The 21,218-nt window shown below is 45.9% G+C and overlaps 1 long non-coding RNA gene across 1 annotated transcript; it reads right to left on the reverse strand.

Annotated features, from left to right (window-relative positions):
* Positions 1-982: 982 nt before the first annotated feature.
* Positions 983-20,949, reverse strand: LOC146042058 (uncharacterized). Its single transcript, XR_014463725.1, has 5 exons — positions 20,917-20,949; positions 10,203-10,256; positions 8,902-8,976; positions 6,090-6,139; positions 983-1,122 (listed from the first exon to the last, which is right to left on the reverse strand). It is a non-coding gene; the product is annotated as an uncharacterized LOC146042058 (long non-coding RNA).
* Positions 20,950-21,218: the final 269 nt, after the last annotated feature.

The following is a 21,218-nucleotide window of genomic DNA, read 5'->3' on the forward strand; positions in this document are numbered from 1 at the left end:
GCATGTACACTGGCAGCACTAACACCGACCCTCCCCAACCCAAACCCTCTTTTATCATGGTGCTCCCCCTGTCATTTTATCCTGGATCTGCCCCTGCGGACAGCTATCATAGAGATGGCACAGAGTGTACACCCAAGTGGACAGCTATCATAGAGATGGCACAGAGTGTACACGCAAGTGGACAGCTATCATAGAGATTGCACAGAGTGTAAACACAAAGGCACAGTTGGGATAGAATTGGCACAGGACTGGGACTTAACTAATAGGTGCACACTACACAGATATGGTCGGTCTTATGGCTGTATTATGGGAGTGTCACGGGTGTGTTGTTGGAAATCTTTGGATACACAGAAGCTCAGCCACTCACACAAGAGGCCATACACAGATAGCAGAACTACACCTACCATACAGCTAGTGCAAGTTTCGGTGATGCAATGATTGGTCCACCTAAAGACATACCAACCAGTATTTCAGTACCTAAAGACAATGACAGTGGGTGTCTCCACCCTTACACATTCATATGTACTCCTGTGCACCATGGAAGGACTTAATTGGGGCATTTGCATTAAGACACGGGGAGGGGGCGGGTGTACTAATATCTGCCACCATACATCGTAGCTTACCGCATATGCACTAACATATGCAATTATTAATGCAAAGGACAGCTATTGTGATAAGAGCTGTCCTTTGTGAAACGACTCTGGCAATGGACTTCTGGGACCCGGTGGGGCATGCTGGGAGGGATCCATCACTCAGCACTGCAGAATGAGAGGCTTCTATAGGTTATTGCCAATTTCCTCCACAGCGGAGCCCAAAAATTGGGTTTTTACCACATTTTAACTTTAGTGCATCCTGCCCATAGACGGATGACCACCAATAGTAATGGCCGACAGATGTAAGTCAATGTAGTTTTGTGCCTGACTGATATGCATACAAGGTAAATGGATTTAATGACAGAAATGAGGATACACACTAAGCAATGTGCAGTTCTACATGACTCCTTTATTCATTTTGATACAGTAATTAATAGTAAATCATCAAAGGTGATTTTGAGAATTCATCAGGATAGATTCGTACAGAGGACAGATCAATTTCTTCTTTTCAGGCAAATCATTGTGGAGCCTGGAAAACAAAGCAATATTTTAAAAACATTTAATCATGTCATAGTAAAACTACAGATAAAGGGAGATTTTGGGTGTACCTGCGCACTGAATCTGTAGTTCAGGCTAGCTGCTGCACTTAACGGATGACTGTGTCCGTTCATTTTACAGGAGAAATAGTTTGGTTAGTGCTGCGCTCTGCCCCGTCTGTGTTTCTAAATAAGTGCTTTCTATAGATTTTAAATATAACTTTGAATTTTATTCTAAATGAACAAATTATAAACAATATATAAACAATATATATACAGTAAGTGTTCGTTGCATAATATTGTCTTATGCACATAGAAAACCTTTTCAATAAGACTGACCAGCTCCCTGCTGTATCAGTTTACTCCCTCAAGGATTTTTAAACGTCTTCAATGATGTGCATTTAACTGTACATACTGTATATGTAGAGAAAATTTGAAGAAAGGAAAAAATAATCCTCCTATTCTGGCAAAGTGTATAAAGGGTTTCATCCGCAAGAGCTACATGCTTTGTGGAATCGCAACGCTTTAGCTCCTCCTTCACTTTCTCCAGCTGCTTCTGCAATAGCTTGATCAGGGGAATCACATGACTCAAGCTGGCAGTGTAGGAACTGACTTCACGTGTGCAAGTTCAAACGGCTGGAGAACCTCACACAACACAGAAATAAGCCTCCACTGCGCTTGAGTCAGGTGCATCCCTCCTTCTTTGCCTATGTCATAGGGGGCTGTGTAGGCCTTTTGCTGCTCCTCCATCCTCTGCAGCATATAAAGGGTGGAGTTCCAGCATGTCACAACCTCTTGTTTGAGGTGATGGCAGGGCAGGTTCATGAGGGTATGATGGCGCTCCAGTCTTTGGCAGGCAGTAACAAAATGGCACAAGCATCTGGTTAGACCCTGAGGAAGATCCACCAACCTGCCCCCTAACTCTGTTGCCTCTGAACCAAGGTCCGTGGGTCTGTGCAAAAACTAGGCTTCGCCTATAACAGCCGCGTTTCAAGGAGCCGGTAAGGCCAGCTCCAACCCTGATGCCGCCAGGTCTTGAGGAGGGAAAACGGAACTACGGAGACGGCCAGTTGGCAATAGGAAGTCTAACTACCTGCTGAATGGCCAGGCCAGGGGACCCCTCACTGGACACTATGAGCAATGATGCACAGTGGTGGTTACTGCATCAAGCCTGATAATTGCAACAATGCAAAGATGGTGGCATATAAATAAATAGCAAATGGCAACTATGCACAAACGATGGTATATTAATAATGACAATTGCAACAATGCACAAATGATGGAATAAAGGTAAATAATGAAGGCAACAATGCTCAGATGATGGTACCAAAAATCCAACAACCTCTTCCCCCAATTCCCTACACTGCAAGGGGCAAGCCCCAAATACAGATACCCGCAAGGATACAGGTGGAACTGAAGGCAAGAGGACGTCAGGAATGAAGCAGGTAACTTAGCTGAAGCAGGGACTGGAACTTCGGAGCAAACAGGCTAAGGTTTAAAGGAACCAGGAACACCACTTGACTGCTGTCGCAGGGTTAAAGAAGCTATAACCGGCGTCTGTTCCCAGCAGACGCCGGCTATTTATTCAAAATTACCACCCACCACGGCTGCTGACGTCAGCCGCACTGTGGACGCTTGCTGGGCGGAAGTTCGTTTATGTTGCCGAGCAATGCCCTGACGCCCGGCAGGAGGAAGTGAGAGAGCGGAAGATCGGGGCATTGCCTGGCAACATCCCCGAAGCTCCCCCGCTGCACTGCGCCTGCCCCAGACCAGTGCACATGGTTTTGTCCATCTAAGAAGGATTTTGTCAGAAAGAGTGAACTAGAATAAGGTCTTTAGTCCTCCTGGCAAAGAAGTAACTACAAATTGAAATACTGTATTACACTCTGACATAGATCCTGAGGGTAGATTCTTACTGGTTGACCTCAATCTTTTTAATTCGGCTATGTGTTTTGCAACACATACTGTATGCCCCTAACTCCCACAGCGCCCCTTTTTTCAAGATGGTTATAACTAAACTAAACTCTTATATTTCGGAACGTTTGATTTTGGGAGGTGATTTCAATATTGTCTCCTCAAATATTATGGATTCTAACCCCCCACACATAGGAGACCCCCCACCAAGATTGGTATCCCATTCCTCCTACAACAATTGAACTTGACTGATGCATGGACAGCATTACATCCACTTGATAGAGATTTCACGTGTCTATCTGCCTCACATGGCTCCCTATCCAGAATTGATAATTTGCTGTTGTCTGATCTCATATTTTTCAACATTATTGATGCCCACATTGAGCCAATGTTTATTTCGGATCACTCACTTATTTGGGTATCGTTTACATCCTTGCTAGATTTAGCTTATAGACTTATAGATTATGGCACTTTCCTTCCCACCTTGCTTCCTCCTTAGACTTTAGTGAAAAATTAGAATCCTTCTGGGAGGAGTTCAGACTTAACGTCCTAAAGGTATCAGAAACCAATCCCATTTTATTCTGGCAATCCTCCAAGGCAGTTATACAGGGGTCGTATAATACAATATGTTTCTCAAAAAAATAAAAAAAGGAAAATGCTTCCTAAACTAGTATAGTCCCAATTGACAGACGCTTACCAAACCTACAAAGCGTCTCCATCTCCTATGCCAAGTCTGTATTCACAAAGGCAAAACAAATTTTTTAAGGCCTGCTTGTTAGGAGTCATCACCTATGACTCCTATCTTTCTTACCTGTCATGGGTTTATTGCAGCCTGTGTTAGTATCCACTCTCTGGTGGCCTCCAGTGGTGAGTCTGTGCCATTTCAGTCCACTCCTCTGTGCATCAATTATGCACAAGTGTGTGTTGATTACACCCTGCTAGCCTGGAGTTCACAGCTGCTCTAATCACCTGAGGCCTTCATAAGGCAGCCTCACCTGTTCAGCCCTGCCAGTCATAGCCCTCAGTCAGCCGTGTGCAAGTCTCATAGTCCTGTGCTCTTGCATGTTTGGAAGTCATACTGTAGCTTCTTGAACTCCTGTCTTGCTGTGTCCTGCCGGTCTGTCATAGCCTCTTGTATCCAGAGTGTTCTTGGTTCCCGGTGGTTAACCCTCGCCTGTCCAGCCTGTTTGGCGTGCCGCGTATCCAGAGTGTCATCCCTGTGATCCAGTGTACCCTTTCTGTGTTTTCCTGCCAGTCTATGCTGTGGTGTCCCTACTTCCCTGCTGTGTACATCTTACAGATAAGTTGGGGATTACCCACCAGATCATTGTTTGGCATTGTTTTAGTTGCTTATTATACCTCAGTGTATTGTTACACCTGCACCCTGTATTGACACTATAGGTACCGGTCCATTCATTTTTATAGTGTCTCATCTCCTGAGCATTGTTGCTCCCCTGGAGTTTCTGGGAGTTCCCCGTTTCTTGTGGGCAGTAGTTAGTTTGTCCCCTTTCTCTCTCCTGGCCTTGGTGGGCGCGTTGTCACTCTTAAGACCTGGTGGCATTGGGGTTGGAGCTAGGCTAACTGGCTCCTTTGAACGCGGCTATTAAAGGCGAAGCCTAGCTCTGCACGCGTACGCCAACCCTATTGAGAGGCAACGGAGTTAGGTTTGGCGTGGACACTCTCAGTTCCCTTACACTGCTCACCTCTGTCGGAGAGAGACATTCTTTCTATAAAGATTATAGATTCTACAGATTTGGAAACAAGACGGGTCGTTTACTTTCCAATCTACTCAAGACATCCCCCCCCTCACCTCTTATCCCATCCATCCAGTGTCCTGATGGTACAAATACCTCTACTGGGAAGGAAATTTCATCCATGCTGCATGCATTTTATAGTGATATCTACACACAGCCCCCTAGAGACACATCGGGTGAAGTTGCTTTTTGGGACTCCGTAGACACCCCCTCATTGTCTACAGATGCAACTGCGCACATCTGTACCCCATTCACAACACATGAAGTGGAGGCTGCTATAAAGTGCCTCAAGCTGGTGAAATCGCCTTCTATGGATGGGTTTTCTGGAGAGTACTAAAAGATTCTATTGTATAAAATTCTAGAACCCCTTGTGTCGGTCTTCAACACTATAATCTCAACCCAATCTATCCCTCAATATTTTACTGGTGCTATAATTAGTTTATTACCTAAACTAGGAAGAGCCACACATTTACCTGGTTCATATAGACTGATCTCCCTCCTTAACACGACTATAAATTGTTTACGAAACTGTTGGCAGATAGGATAAAACACCTTCTTCCCGATATTGTCCATCCGGATCAGACGGGCTTTATAGTTGTCAGGCACTCATTGGCTAATATACGTAAAGTTATCTCAGCCTCTTATTGGCTGCAGGCTACTTCTGAATCATCCGCTTCCTATTTATTATCCCTCGATGCTGAAAAAGCTTTTGATATGGTCTCTTGGGACGACTTATTCTATACACTATCTAAATTTGGCTTCCCCGACCAATTAATATCCACACTACCGGACATTAGAGGTGTGGTTATTGTTCAACATTCACTTAAGATTGCATTATTTGCAGACAACATGTTATTTCGGACTCTCTGAATGGCCAGTATTTCCCAACCACTGCACAGGAACAGGAGGCTGCTTCTACTGTACAGCATTGACAGTAATGCCACAGGATAATGACAGATAAAAGGGAGGCATGGGGGGAAGGGGGGGGGGCACATTATCTGCCCTACCTGCATCAAGAAAAGACCCAGGTAATTAGTAAACCCACACACCTGTATATGGCATGTGTAGACAAACAGGGCCTGCTTGATGAAAAATATACATCTAATACCAGTGATTAATTACATCCATTGAAACGCAGAGGAAGGCACCGCCTTTTATAACCAATTTTTAGTAAAGACTTTAAAAAATTGTTTTATACTATTGATTCCAATATTATCAGTTTATAAAAATGTTATATCACTGAAGCAATGTCAGTCTAGTTAGCATTAAATAATTAAGACTAAATACTGTACCAATTCTGCAAAGACCAAGTTTGTACCACAACTCAAAGAGCCAGGTCTGCCTAAAGGAAACAGGAAAACATATTTTAACATCCAACTACAGTATATTGTAGTAATGCATAAAATAATAATACAGCAATGGTTTACATTTCATAAGCAAATACCTAAGGCACTGTTGAAATTCTAATGATGTCAGCCAATTGATGCATCACGACTGGTTGTTTTATTATTTTGATTGCTCATTTTAACTCAGTAGCAGACACTTTTTTCCAGCCCGCTCTCCCTGACACTGTCCCTCTCTCTCCCTGATGCTGTCTCCCTCTCTTCCTGACACTCTGTCCCCCCTCTCTGACACTCTGTCCTCCTTCTATCCCTGAAAATGTTTCCCCTTTCTCTCCCCGACACTCTGTCCCAGCCCCGATACTCTGTCCTCACCTCTCTCTCCCTGATACTCTGTCCTCGCCTCTCTCTTCACGACACTCTGTCCCCCCTCACTCCCTGACACTCTGTCCCCCCTCACTACGTGACACTCTGTCCTCCCCTCTCTCCCTGACACAATCTCTCTTGTTTCTTTCTCTCCCTCCCTGACAATACTGTCTCCCTCTCTCTCCCTGACACTCTGTCCTCCCCTCACTCCCTGACACTCTGTCCCCCTCACTCCCTGACACTCTCTCCCCATCACTCCCTGACACTCTATCCCCCCTCTCTTTCTGACACTCTGTCCCCCCCCCCCCCCCTCTCTCTGACACTCTGTCCTCCTCTCTCTCCCTGACACAATATTTCTTGTTTGTTTCTTTCTCTCCCTCCCTGACAACACTGTCTCCCTCTCCTCCTGACACACTCTCCCTGAGTGGTGTTTTCGTACTCAACTAGACAACCAGAGCCTCTTCCTGTCCTCACTTGGTGTGACATGCCATCACGAGGTGATGCAGCAGGCAAATGGGGAGAAACCATATCACAACACCCAGGAGGCTGCGCGATGGGCTTTGTAAACATGCTTGTCCGGGCTCACAGGGTGTCACGTTCAGGAGCCTCTGGGGGAAGAAGGTGTTCCAGAGCCAAGAGGATCACCGCTGGGAACACCAACCGGGCCTTGCCATGGACAAACCCACGGAAATCAGGTAAGCCCTTACTGAGGTCTTCATTTGCAAATTTGCACAGGAGGATAGGGGAATTTTTGCCTAGGGTGCCAAGAAACTTTGCCCCGGCCCTGCGAATACCACCTGCATTATTGTATATAGGGCCTAATTCAGACCTGTTCTCTAGGCTGTGTGTAATCGCAACCTAACAAACAAGTAAACGCCGCCCAGCCGAACGCCCTTTTGGATCATTGGCAAAAGTAAATTCTCTCTCTAACGGACAAAACCATGCTGCACTGCAGGTGGGGATGATGTAACAGGTGCATAGTTAGATTTATGTGAGTTATTGTGTTTCTGTGCAGAGTAAATACTGGCTGCTTTATTCTTACACTGCAATATAGATATCAGTTTGAACACACCCCACCCAAATCTAACTCTCTCTGCACATGTTACATCAGCCCCATCTGCAGTGCAGCATGGTTTTGTCCATTAGAGAGAGTATTCGCTTTTGCGAGTGAACCAGAATCAGGCCCCAGGTGTGTGACATGTGCCATGGTGTCAACTCTGGATACTGTGTAAGAGGCACTGCAGGTGGCACGTGTAATATGCACTACTAGGGGCAGTGTGTAAGGGGAACTACTGGGGGAATTATGTGTGTGGCATAATGCGATATGGGCATTAGGGTGTGTGGCATAATGTGATATGGGCATTAGCATACCTCCCAACATGACCTTCTCCAGGAGGGACACAGTACTCAGTTTCTGGACTTACCTCTTAATTTATGATTACCATCACATGTAGTGAAACACCTTTCTTTTCAATTAACCTGTTTTGAACAGGTGATGGCAATCATAGATTAAAAGGAAAATCCAGAAACAGAGCATTGTGTACCTCCTGGAGAGGGTCATGTTGGGAGGTATGCATTAGGGTGTGTGGTATAATGTGATATGGGCATTAGGGTGCATGGCACAATGTGATATGGGCATTGGGGGGTGTGGCATAATGTGATATGGTTATTAGGGTGCATGGCATAATGTGATATGGGCATTAGGTTGTATGGCATAATGTGATATGGGCATTAGGATATGTGACATAATGTTATATGGGCATTAGGGTGTGTGGCATAATGTGATATGGGCATTAGGATGTGTGGCATAATGTTATATGGGCATTAGGGTGTGTGGTATAATGTGAGATGGGCATTAGGGTGCATGGCACAATGTGTTATGGGCATTAGGGTGTGTGGCATAATGCGATATGGCTATTAGAGTGCATGGCATAATGTGTTATGGGCATTAGGGTGTGTGGCATAATGTGATATGGGCACTAGGATGTGTGGCATAACGTTATATGGGCATTAGGGTGTGTGTCACAATGTGGAAGGGGCATTACTGTATTATTGGTACTATTATGTGTCTCACACAGTCTTACAGGTTGCTCCCTGCTCTACTGCATGCTAAAAAATGATGGACAGAATTTGGTTGGTCACTATGGACAGCAACTCCACTTGTCTACTTTACAAGCTTATGTAAGTTTCCCCTGCATGTTTAATGGTTCAAGTTGTTTTCTTGGCACAAGAAGGTGAATGGACTATTACTTGAATTAAAGCTTTAAGATATTCCCTTTTTCTTCCAAGCTGATACAGTAGCTGACTAACTTACATTGTTCAGCATTACAGTTAGCATATTGCAATGAATCACCACAATCCCCAAATCCCATAATATAGTAATGTCATTTTCATTTACCACATTTTTGCGGAAATTTGATATAATGCATATCCTTATGTTAGTCGGTTTATTTGAATTTTCAGGAATAAGTTTCTGCAATAAGAGAAATAAGAATCATAGTGAGTAGTACAGAGAGCCAACAGCTTCCCTATTAGATGAAATGTATTTTAACGTACAGTAAATATTATTTCATTTTAATATTTTATTTTATTATTCATATCTGTATCCACACACCATCCTTTCCCACCTGTGGCACATACAGGTACCTTTAGGGGACTCACTGCCCACCTACTTACTAATGCACAATAGGCTGCTGCACAATATTCTCATCTTTTGTTTTTAGGCATTGTTGATATTCTCGGTTGTAACTGACAAGTTTGTGCACTATCATTGATTATCTTATTTAGGCCCTTATTCAGATTCGAGCGGTACGGCCCGCGTGCGGCCGTACCGCCGATGTTTTCCGTCTGCACATGCGCAGAGGTCAATCTGCGCATGTGCAGGCGAATTCGCCGCACATAAATTTACTACGCCGCAAAGGGGGCGTATAGGGGAGTGAGGGGCTTCATGCCCTCATTTCCCTATGTATACGCCCCGCGTTTCATGGGCGTTCCCATGCAAACGCGGGGCGTACGCATGCTAATGAGGGCATGACGCAACTCATGGGGGCGGAAAGCTGACGTCGCCGGATGTCAGCTTTCAGCCCCCATACAAGCTACCACACGGACGATTGTCCGTGTGGTCTCAGCTTGCGGGAGCTGCCGCGGCGTGCGGACCTGCCTTCGATGGTCGACGACCATCGAATGCAGGGGGCAGCTCCCACCATGGTGGAGGCGTAGCCTCCACCATTTTTATGCGGATCGCCAGCCGTCCGTGTACGGACGGCCGTGGCGATCCGTAGGGTGGGCGGGGATTCGTCTGGTGCGGTCGGAGCCGCATATGCGGCTCGACCGCACCAACCAGAATAAGGGCCTTAGTTGTGTACCATACTCAACAATAGTACTATGAACTCCAGTAGCCATAAAGGGTGAGCGCTTGGCTAAATACCATGACTGGAAAGAGAGGCAGCCAGTCCTCCCCCCTTCCATGATGTGCGGGAGGTGGGGGGAGTGATCACACCAGCAAGCCCACTGTCCCTTGTAGCAGTTCCCCCTTCCCACCCCCACCCCTACCCCTACCCCCACCACTTCCTGTGCAGAGTGTGTGGGCTACTTGCTTGATACAAATTTAGCATCACCACACTGGCCACACCCCATCTTATCATCGGTGCCCGACAGAGCTGTTTACGCCCCTGGAAACACTTAATAAATTAAAAATACCTTTAATTGTTCATATTCCTTCATAAAGCCATTATAAGCCTCCATTTGTTGATCCTGAAATGCATACAAATAAAACATAACGGTAAACTTATATATTGTATGAAATAACCTCACTTTTCTGTGTGTGTATGTGTACAGAAGAAGTTCGGCACCACCGATGTGTGTGGGAACATTATGCTCTTTAAAAACAGATACTGTATTTAAAGGGAATCAGATAACTGACCATAAAATGGCTTATTTCATGTCATTTAAAAATATTATCAGTGTTAAAAAGTTAACAGGGTGGATTTATTAAGATAAGTAAAACATAAAAAAGATGACAATTAAATAAAAAAGGATAATAATAAAACAGTATAGTGAATCTAAAACATTGGACAAGTATAAGGAGGCTCAAGATGTAGCTTATCTGGATGAAGGAGGTAGAGCAATACCAAATGAGTTTTGTCTAAGGAGACTTTAACAAGGGGTGAAGTCCACATCTGCCGGCACTCATACAGTATACAGTATCAAAGTCAGCTGCTCCGGTGCCATTCAAAGTATTACCATAAGAATCCAGGAAGAGACTTTACATCCAACAAGAGCAAAAACATGCATTCAAGTTAACTTAATAAGTTATTTTTATATATTTTTATTGTTTTGTAAAAGCACTCTCAGGCTGTGAGGTATTTTTGGGCTCACATCGAAACTGTCTCCTGGTAATACCATTTTATACAGGCTCTTTTAAAGTGAATGAACCAGTGTTTTGTGTATTAAGCACTCTTAACTGTTATACACCAAGAGCGGACTAAGTTTCCTGGTTATAGAATTGTTTGTGGTTATTGAATTTTACCTATATTGAATATGGTGTTACCTCATTAAAAGTTGTATTATCATTAGGATTTTAAAACTGAATTTAAGTGGCCACTTGGACGGGACCCTCATTTATTGGACCCTAGCCTCATTTGACCACACAAGGTCTGGCCATTTAGACCCTGATTATTCCAGAACCTCATTTTATTATTTATTCGCTTAGTTGAGTTTACTAAAATGTTAAAGCTAAACCACTGATGAAGTCTCGTTGGAGACTAAACGCTTTGGGTGATGTGGCCCATTAACCTTGAATGTACATCGAAATACCTTAATTGAAGCTTTAATTTACTAAAAAAAGAGACTTTTAATATACGTATACTGCCAATATATGGGGCCCATATATTGATTGATACACTGCAATCTACTCAACGTGAACATTTCTCTAAAACCTTTGATCCGCACTACCTTAACAATATCTAAAAGTTAAAAGATATATTTGGAAGTGCCATTATTATTATTATTAATATTATTTTTATTATTATTAATGCTATCATAGGGTGAAAGTAGAATTTGACCATATTTCCCCCCCTCTCCGCCTCCCCATCCTCCACCTTTCAAACCCCCCCCCCCCAGTATGTATGTATGAATGAATGATTTGTTCAATATTTCTTGTTTTTTCTCTGTTCACTGTTCATATATTATATATTATTTTAATCCTTATAAGTTGCTTTATTTCCTTATACGTATACATCTGTTTTACAAGCATATCTAGGTGGCGCCGTGCTAGGAAACAAGTATCTGGAATTTTAATATTATACAGGCCATTGTGCTTTGTTTCTATTGTATTAAATATTTAGCAGTATTCAGTAACTTGCTCCAAAGCTCTGTTTGCCTGTATATTTTTTTCTATAACAAGAGGTCTTGTAAGAAGACAATACACGTAGGGTAAAATGCTGTAGGATCCATCTTGAGGATACACAATTGAAACAACCTCAAGAGTGAATAACCTAAAAGCAATTTAAAAACTGTATTGTGTAAGCATTGCTCTGGCATTATTTAAAATTGTGTCTTTTGATACATTTTAAATATATATATATATATATATATATATTAGGAAAAGAGTGAGAAACAGCGCACTCTAGTGTAATAGGTAAGTATCCACACTTTTTGGAAATTGGTAATGTATTCTAGTGATTTTAGAGCTCATCAAATAGTGATCTTTATTACTTTTCCTCATGGTTACCAGGATGCTACCCGGACGAGTTCAAAGTTGTGATCCAAATATAGGTGCCATGCAGTGTTATAAAAAAAGAAAACTCCAATTAAAATTAAATTGTGGAGTTTATTAAAGTGCATAAGTGATTAAAAAAAAAGGTAGCTTACATGAATAAAAAAGCTGGGGTAGAAACAAGCTGCTTTCTATGCGTTTCATCACTTATGCCCTATTACATGGGCTGGACTTCATCAGGAGAGTATAGTTACAAGTTCAAAAAGGTTCTGCACTTATAGCCAGGCTCGGACTGGCCTGGCGGGGAACCGGGGAATCCCCCGGTGGGCCCCGGTGATTTCTAGCCCCGCCCACTTGTTTAGGGGGGCGGGGCTATTGCTCTTTATTCCCCCGCCGCCACAGTACAGTAGCAATATCCCGGCAGCCTTGCCTGGGAACCTGTCACACTGACTGCTGTGCTGCGCTGCGTCGTGCGTCATGACATCAGACGCCGCAGCCACACGCCACAGACAGTTCTCCCGACCAGGCTTGCCTACCCTCCCGCACTTAGCAGGAGGCTCCCGATTTTTACAGGAGCCTCCCGCTGCCCCGCATACCCCCCTTTCCTCCCGGTTTTTGGGACCTCTCCAGAGAGTTCCAGAGTGCGCATGCGCACGTCTGGAAATGGTGGGGTCGGGGGTCGCAGCCGGCCACCACAGGGTAGCGGTGGCTGAGCTGCTGTAACTTGTAACGCTGCCAGGAAGTCACTGTGTGTGACTGGGCATCGGAAGGAGCAGAGAGGAGAGACCTGACAGCCAGAGCTCTGCTGCTTCCCGGAGGCTCCCCCCCGCCCACCACACTGACCAAGCTCCGTGAGGCCAGCTCTCCCTGCTCTTCATGGCTGCTTCTGACTGAGCCTGCGGTGAGCTGCCTCCCCCACCACACTGCCGGGTCCCTGCACCTTCCAGGCTGGAGCAACACAGCCAGGTGAGTGCTGTGTATACTGGGGAAGTGGGGTGTGGGGTGTGTATATAATGTGGGGGGTGTATATAATGTGGGATGTGTATATAATGTGGGGGGTGTATATAATGTGGGGGAGGGGGTGTGTATATAATGTGGGGGAGTGGGGTGTGTATATAATGTGGGACCTATGTGCTGTACTATATGGGGGACCTATGTGCTGTACTATATGGGGGACCTATGTGCTGTACTATATGGGGGACCTATGTGCTGTACTATATGGGGGACCTATGTGCTGTACTATATGGGGGACCTATGTGCTGTACTATATGGGGGACCTATGTGCTGTACTATATGGGGGACCTATGTGCTGTACTATATGGGGGACCTATGTGCTGTACTATATGGGGGGCCTATGTGCTGTACTATATGGGGGCCTATGTGCTGTACTATATGGGGGGCCTATGTGCTGTACTATTTGAGTGGGGGACCTATGTGCTGTACTATATGGGGGGCCTATGTGCTGTACTATATGGGGGGCCTATGTGCTGTTCTATTTGATTAGGTAGACCTATGTGCTGTATTATATGTGGGGGGACCTACGTGCTGTACTATTATCTGTGTGTGGAGGACCTATGTAAAGTATTATATGTGGGGGTACATATGTGTGGTATTATGAGTGGGGGGGGGCTATGTAATGTATCATATGTAGTGTTCCCACTAGGCTTCTTTCACAGGGCGCTGCGCCCTGCCCCTTTGAAAGCCGCCGAATTCCGCCCTGCCCGGCTTTTTCCGCCCTGCACAGTAAATATCTGCCGCTGACAAAATAAGGTCTGTGGGTCCCTGGGAGGTAGGTGGTACCTGGGCAGCAGGGTCCGGGCATGGGGGTGCCTGCGGCGTATAGACAATCTCGGCGAGGTCCCTGTGGTGTATGGACAATCAGTGGCGGGGTCCCTACGGCATATGGGAACTAGTTCAGTTCCCATCCACCGCAGGGACGCCGCCGTTGATTGTCCATCCGCTGCAGGGAACTCAAGCCCGCCTGCGCTTCCTGGACCCCGCTTCCCAGGTTACCACCTGCCTCCCAGGGACCCACAGACCTTAATTTGTCAGGGGACCCTTCCCAACCCCCCCTTGCACCTATTCATGTGCCACGTGAATCTGAGCTGTGCACTGCTGCCGGCAGCAGTGTTCAGTCACAGGTTTCACAAGAAATGCACCCAGCACTGCGGTCCCACCACCCCCCTCCTCTGCCCGGCATCTGAGCTGCACAAGCAGCTGGGTACAGGGCAGCTGAACAAGTAAAGTGCCCAGCACGGCGCCGCAGTCCCGTCCCTCCTCCTCTCCTGCTGCGGGCAGGCTGCACAAGCAGCGTACCCAGTGCTGGGGTCCGCCACCCCCCTCCTCTGCCGTGGCATCTGAACTGTGCACAGGCAGCTGGGTACCAGGCTGCTGAACAAGTAAAGTGCCCAGCACCACAGTCCCGTCTTCCTCCTCTCCTGCTGCGGGCGGCTGGGTACAGTCACAGGCTGCACAAGCAGCGCTCCCAGTGCTGTGGTCCCGCTTCCCTTCCTCCTTTGGCCCAAGTTCTGAGCTTTACTCTGAAGCAGGCAGCTGGGTACAGGCTCAACTAGCAAAGTGCCCAGCGCCTCTGTACACCTGAGCGGGCAGCAAAGGTGCAAGATGAAGAAGGTGCCCAGTGTGTGTAGTATGTATGAATGAGGGTGGCAGTGTGTAGTATGTATGTATGTATGTATGACGGCTTCAGTGTGTGGAGTTTGTATAAATGACGGCGGCAGTGTGTATAGTATGAATGAGGGGGACAGTGTGTGTAGTATGTATGAATGAGAGCGGCAGTGAGTGTAGTATGTATGAATGAGAGCGGCAGTGAGTGTAGTATGTATGAATGAGAGAGGCAGTGGGTGTAGTATGTATGTATGAATGAGGGCGACAGTGTGTGTAGGATGTATGAATGAGGGTGGCAGTGTGTGTTGTATGTATGTATGTTGTATGTATGTATGTATGTATGACGGCGTCAGTGTGTGTAGTTTGTATAAATGACGGCGGCAGTGTGTGTAGTATGTATGATTGAGAGCGGCAGTGAGTGTAGTATGTATGAATGAGAGAGGCAGTGGGTGTAGTATGTATGTATGAATGAGGGCGACAGTGTGTGTAGGATGTATGAATGAGGGTGGCAGTGTGTGTAGTATGTATGTATGTCTGACGGCGTCAGTGTGTGTAGTTTGTATAAATGATGGCGGCAGTGTGTGTAGTATGTATAAATGAGGGCGGCATTGTGTGGAGTATGTATAAATGATGGTGGCAGTGTGTGTAGAATGGATGAATGAGGGCGGCAGTGTGTGGAGTATGTATGAATGAGAGCGGCAGTGGGTGTAGTATGTATGAATGTAGAAGATGCTGGTACCTGGTAGAAGATGCTGCTATTGGGTCCTAGGGGAGAGGGAATGTAAAATGAAGGTAGATTCTACCTCCATTTTACATTTTAATTTGATTTAATTTGATTTGATTGCTCTGCATCGGATTAAACATTCCAAAGTGCACTAGTGGAGGGGGGCCTTTACACTTGAAAAGAGACCCCCTCCCACCTCATAACATTTTGCATCATTCAGTGAGGAGCATACAGCGAGGAGCCCTAGAAGACAGAAGGAGAAGAAAAGAGAAGAAAGACAGAAGGAGAAGAAAAGAGAAAGACAGAAGGAGAAGAAAGAAGACCAAGAACATGGTAAGTAAAAGAAAGATCATTATCTTGGCAGACAGTGGTTGTTTTAGGGTAGGGCAGTGCACCAACACCAACACATGCCCCCTGTCATTAAACACTAGTGAAAAACATAATAATGTGTATGGGTGGAGGCAGAAGCAGCCTGATCTGTGTCCCACACAGGGACGTAACTATCTGTGTGCCAGTTGTGCCTTGCCTTGCCTTGCCCACAGTGCATTTGCACTGTATAATGGACTCATTATACATAGGCCACACACCGTGATGCCCATTATACATTTGCCACACACAATGATGCTCAATATACATATGTGGCTCTCTCTGTGTCCTCGCTGTCACTCTCTGTCTGCTGTCACTCTCTCTGTCCTTGCCGGGGACATAGCCAGCAGCTCAGAGCCACTAGCCATGCCCCACAGCGTCAAAAATGGGGGCGTGGTCTCATTGAAATAGGCCACACCCCCATATTGCTAGGTCACGCCCCCTAAAAAAATCGGGCGCGCCTGCGGCGCGCAACACACCTCTTGGTGGGCCCCTGTCAGTGATTTCCCTGGTGGGCCCTTCATGCCCCAGTCCGACACTGCTTATAGCGTAGTCAATATTTGAAGTTGTAACTATACTCTTCTGATTTTTTTTTTTTTATGGTGGTCCTAGTGGTATTTTATTAGGTGTTTTTATTTGATATCGGAGTTCATGTTTAGATGCCACAGCCATTGACATAAGTTTATAGGCATCTCTTTTAGACAGTGTTATAATGAATATTAAATATTGAGGCCAAGAACCTTTAGCTCCATAAGGTGTTTAACTTCATCATACATTCTGCAATTATATTGGGGAAGATGTATTAACCCTGGTGAAAATATAAAGTGGAGATAAAGTAGAAAGTAATAACACACCAGCCAATCAGCTGTTTTTGAAAAATTACAGTTAGGAGTTGATTGGCTGTACTTTCTCATCTTCCACTTTATCTCCACTTTGGCCCTTATTCAGGTTGACTCGATCGGGCGTGTATTCGCACTGGGACCGATGTTTTGTGTATGCACAGCCACAGCAGCATTTCTGCACATGTGTATATGCTGGGAGCATGCAAACTTGGTGCAAAATCTGATCACTGAGTGCACGCTCCCTGCCTTTCGAGGGGGGATGGAGAGGGGCGTGGGGTGCCGGCCTGAGCCATTAGTATATGTGAATGTCCAGCGTTTCATGGGCGTTCCCATAAAAATGCTGGACGTACACATGCTAATGTGTTCATGACACACGTGCAGGGGGCGGACAGCTGACATAACCGGATGTCAGCTGCCCGCCCAATTCCCTGCAATTCTACATGCATATGTACTAGTAGTCAGGACCACCCTTACATGTGCATGCGCCTTCACCATCATTCGATGGTCGGCGACCATCGAAAGATGGGGGAGGTTCCCACTGGCATGCGAATGGATGTTTATGTAAAACATCCATTCTCTTGCTGGGCAAAGGAACCTGTCGTGCGAAGGGGGCGGGCGTACAGCCAATCGCAGGTCAGGTTCCAGTTGACTCGCAAGGGTGCGAATTCGCCTCCAAGCAAGTCAACCTGAATTAGGGCCCTTATCTCTTCACCAGGCTTAATACATCTGCATGAAGCAAGGTTTCAAAACATGATTCAAAGTTTGAACTCAGACACTGAACTTGAATTCTCCTTGGCAGCAGCTGTATCAGGAGACAGGGAAGAGCCCGGTGCGTGCGGGTGCAGTGTAGCATTATGGCCATGGCTGGCGCCACTGCTCAGCCTCTAAGCTGAAGCAGGGATCCCACCCCCTGCCGCAGGTGATTCGTGCAGCTGTCGCATCCCCTCTCAGACTATCAGTAATGCTCTGAGGGTGGGCTGCGGACTGCAGGGTGGGCCGCGGGCATCCGGCATCAGAGCCAAGTCAGGGTGTTAAATGCGGTGTGGAACAGGGTGCAATTGGGGGGCAGGGGGGGCTGGGCCTTATCTATGAGGGTGGTAGGCTTTGGGACCCTAGCACTTTGGGGTCCCTGGGCAACTGCACATCAAGCCCATACATTAAGACGGCCCTGCAGTAGTGCCAGTTACATATTATGTCCACAGTAGTGCCAATTAAAGATGTCCCCCCCTTATGTTAGTTACAGATGTCCCCAGTATTGCCAGTTACAGATGTTCCCGGTAGTGCTGTTCACAGTAGTGCTAGCTAAATATCATGTCCCCAGTAGTGCCAGTTACATATCATGTCCCCAGTAGTGTTACTTACAGATGTCCCCAGTGGTGCCAGTTACAGAAGTTCCCAGTAGTGCTAGTTACATATCATGTCCCCAGTAGTGCCAGATACATATCATGTCCCTACATGTTAGTTACAGATGTCCCCAGTACTGCCTGTTACATGTTATGTCCCCAGTAGTGCCAGTTGTATATGATGTCCCCAGTAGTGCCAGTTATATAGTAGATGTCTTAAGTAGTGCCAGTTACAGATGTTTCCAGTAGTGCTAGCTACATACAGTATCACGTCCCCAGTAGTGCCAGATACATATCATGTCCCCATTAGTGTTAGTTACAGATCTCCCCAGTAGTGCCAGTTACATGTCATGTCCCAAGTAGTGCTAGTTACATGTCATGTCCCCAGTAGTGCCAGTTTCATGTCATGTCCCTAGTAGTGCCAGTTACATATGATGTCCACAGTAGTGCTAGTTCCATGTCATGTCCCCAGTAGTGCCAGTTAAAGATGTTTCTGTAGTGCCAGCTACATATTATGTCCCCAGAAGTGTTAGTTATATTTGTCCCCAGTAGTGTTAGTTATAGGTGTCCCCAGTAGTGCCAGTTACATGTAATGTCCCCAGTAATGCTAGTTACATATCATATGCCCAGTAGTGCCAGTTTCATGTCATATCCCAAGTAGTGCTAGTTACATATAATGTCACACATTATGCTAAACACTACAATGTCCATTACACATTATGCCACATGCCATAATGCCCATTAGACAATAGATCTCACATCGTAATGCCTCTCTTACACATTCTGCACAGGGTAGGCTAATGCTGTGCAATGGGAGGGTTAGGTTTAGGCACTAGTGGGGAGGGTAAGGGTCAGACTGTGTGTGTGTGGGGGGAATAAGGTGATATAATCTATCTGTACGAACACACTGACCCTGACCCCCCTGCACCTCTCGGTTCCCCATGCACCTCTCCATTCCCTGTCCTACCTGCACCTCTCCATACACCTGCACCTCTATGTCCCTCTGTTCTTCGCTGCACCTTTCCAACCCCTGAACCTCTTGGTACCTCTGTCCTCCCCTGCACCTCTCCATCCTCCTGTCCCCTCTGCACCTCTCTGTCCCCCCTTTACCTCTCCATCCTCCTGTCCCCCCTGCACCTCTCTGGCTCCCTTTACCCCTCCATCCCCCTGTCCCCCCTTAACCTCTATTCCCCTGTATCTCTCTGTCCCTCTGTCCTCCCTGTTACTCAAATAAAATATACTGTACGTAGAAAACATAAAAAATACTAAGAACAAATTATATTTACCTAAGTTAAGGCAGACAGCAGGCGGAGGATGGGGCGGGCCGCGTGCGGCAGATAGCAGATGGGCGGGCAGAGGAGGTAAAGTGCCGCTCTAACAGCCACGCCTGTGTCCCAGACTCCCAGTCTCATCCATTGCAGTCTTGCCCCACCAAAGCCATGGCAAGACAGGCTTTCAGAGAGGGGGGCCCATGGGTATTAGTGTTAGCAGGTCCCGGGTTTTATGCCTCCACAATGCTGCCATGTATGTGCTGTCTGCTGACTACACATGTGATGTGATGGGTTATGGTATATTAGACCCCTCCCATCATTTTGTGCCTCCACAATGCTGCCATGTATGTGCTGTCTGCTGACTACACATGTGATGTGATGGGTTATGGTATATCAGACTCCTCCCATCACTCTGTGCCTCCACAATGCTGCCATGTATGTGCTGTCTGCTGACTACACATGTGATGTGATGGGTTATGGTATATTAGACTCCTCCCATCACTCTGTGCCTCCACAATGCTGCCATGTATGTGCTGTCTGCTGACTACACGTGATGTGATGGGTTATGGTATATCAGACTCCTCCCATCACTCTGTGCCTCCACAATGCTGCCATGTATGTGCTGTCTGCTGACTACACGTGATGTGATGTGATGGGTTATGGTATATCAGACTCCTCTCATCACTCTGTGCCTCCACAATGCTGCCATGTATGTGCTGTCTGCTGACTACACATGTCATGTGATGGGTTATGGTATATTAGACTCCTCCCATCATTTTGTGCCTCCACAATGCTGCCATGTATGTGCTGTCTGCTGACTACACGTGATGTGATGACCGTCTGCAGTAACTTTCTGGGGTCCTGTCATTATTTTTATTGTCTAATGGGGTCCCAGAGCAAAATAGTTTGAGGACCCCTGAAATATTGCATTGCAAATTTGGCCGAGTTTACCACATCCCATCTAAGATGCGAATTAAGATAAAGATAATGCTCTGTACTATCTAGAAGCATACAATGTTCACAAAAAGTATGATGTTATCAAAATAAATTGCTGATAATAGAAACATTAATACTCTGCGGTCCGTCTAGACCAGGGATGGGGAACCTTTTTTGTGCCAAGGGCCATATGTATGGGGAAAAAAGGGGCCATATGTAAAAATGTCTCTTACAAATTGTCCTGCTGCAGCCGTCCCACGCTCCAGCAGGTGAATAGGACTGACAGTCTCTGACTGCTGCTGATGAAGAGGAATCTCGCAAGAACTACCGACCTCTCACGAGAATTCCCCTGTACTTGACTCCCGGCAAAGCCGCCGGGTGGGTGGGCCACTCAGACCGGCTAAGGGGGCCGCATACGGCCCCCGGGCCTGAGGTTCGCCACCCCTGGTCTAGACAGTTTCATATGGGGCATCGGGAATAACTTGTACAGTTGTACAGTACTAGCAGAGCAGAATGGTGATGTCAGTAACTTGGGAATAACTATAATTGTTGAACAAAAAAGAACAAAGACAAAAGAAACATTTTCTTACCGAAATCTGCGCAGGGCAAGTTTGCAACGCAACTAGAAAAAAATATATATATTTTTTAATATAACATTTACAGATAGAATAGAAGCATTTAGCAAGGTAAAGTGAAAACATAATTAAAAGAGCAACATTTTAATTTGTTCTTGATATTGAATAGAGAATAACTTTGTTCCCAACCTTTGGAAACACAAGATGACAATGTATAGCTAAAATGTTCTGTCCTGCAAACAGGTGATTGACAGAAAAAGTGCAAAAATGTTGCTCTATCATCTAGGAATACTGCAAACATGACAGGTAATGACACG

The sequence above is a fragment of the Crinia signifera genome, chromosome 19, assembly GCF_055691185.1.
Source record: "Crinia signifera chromosome 19, ASM5569118v1, whole genome shotgun sequence".
Lineage (NCBI taxonomy): Eukaryota > Metazoa > Chordata > Amphibia > Anura > Myobatrachidae > Crinia > Crinia signifera.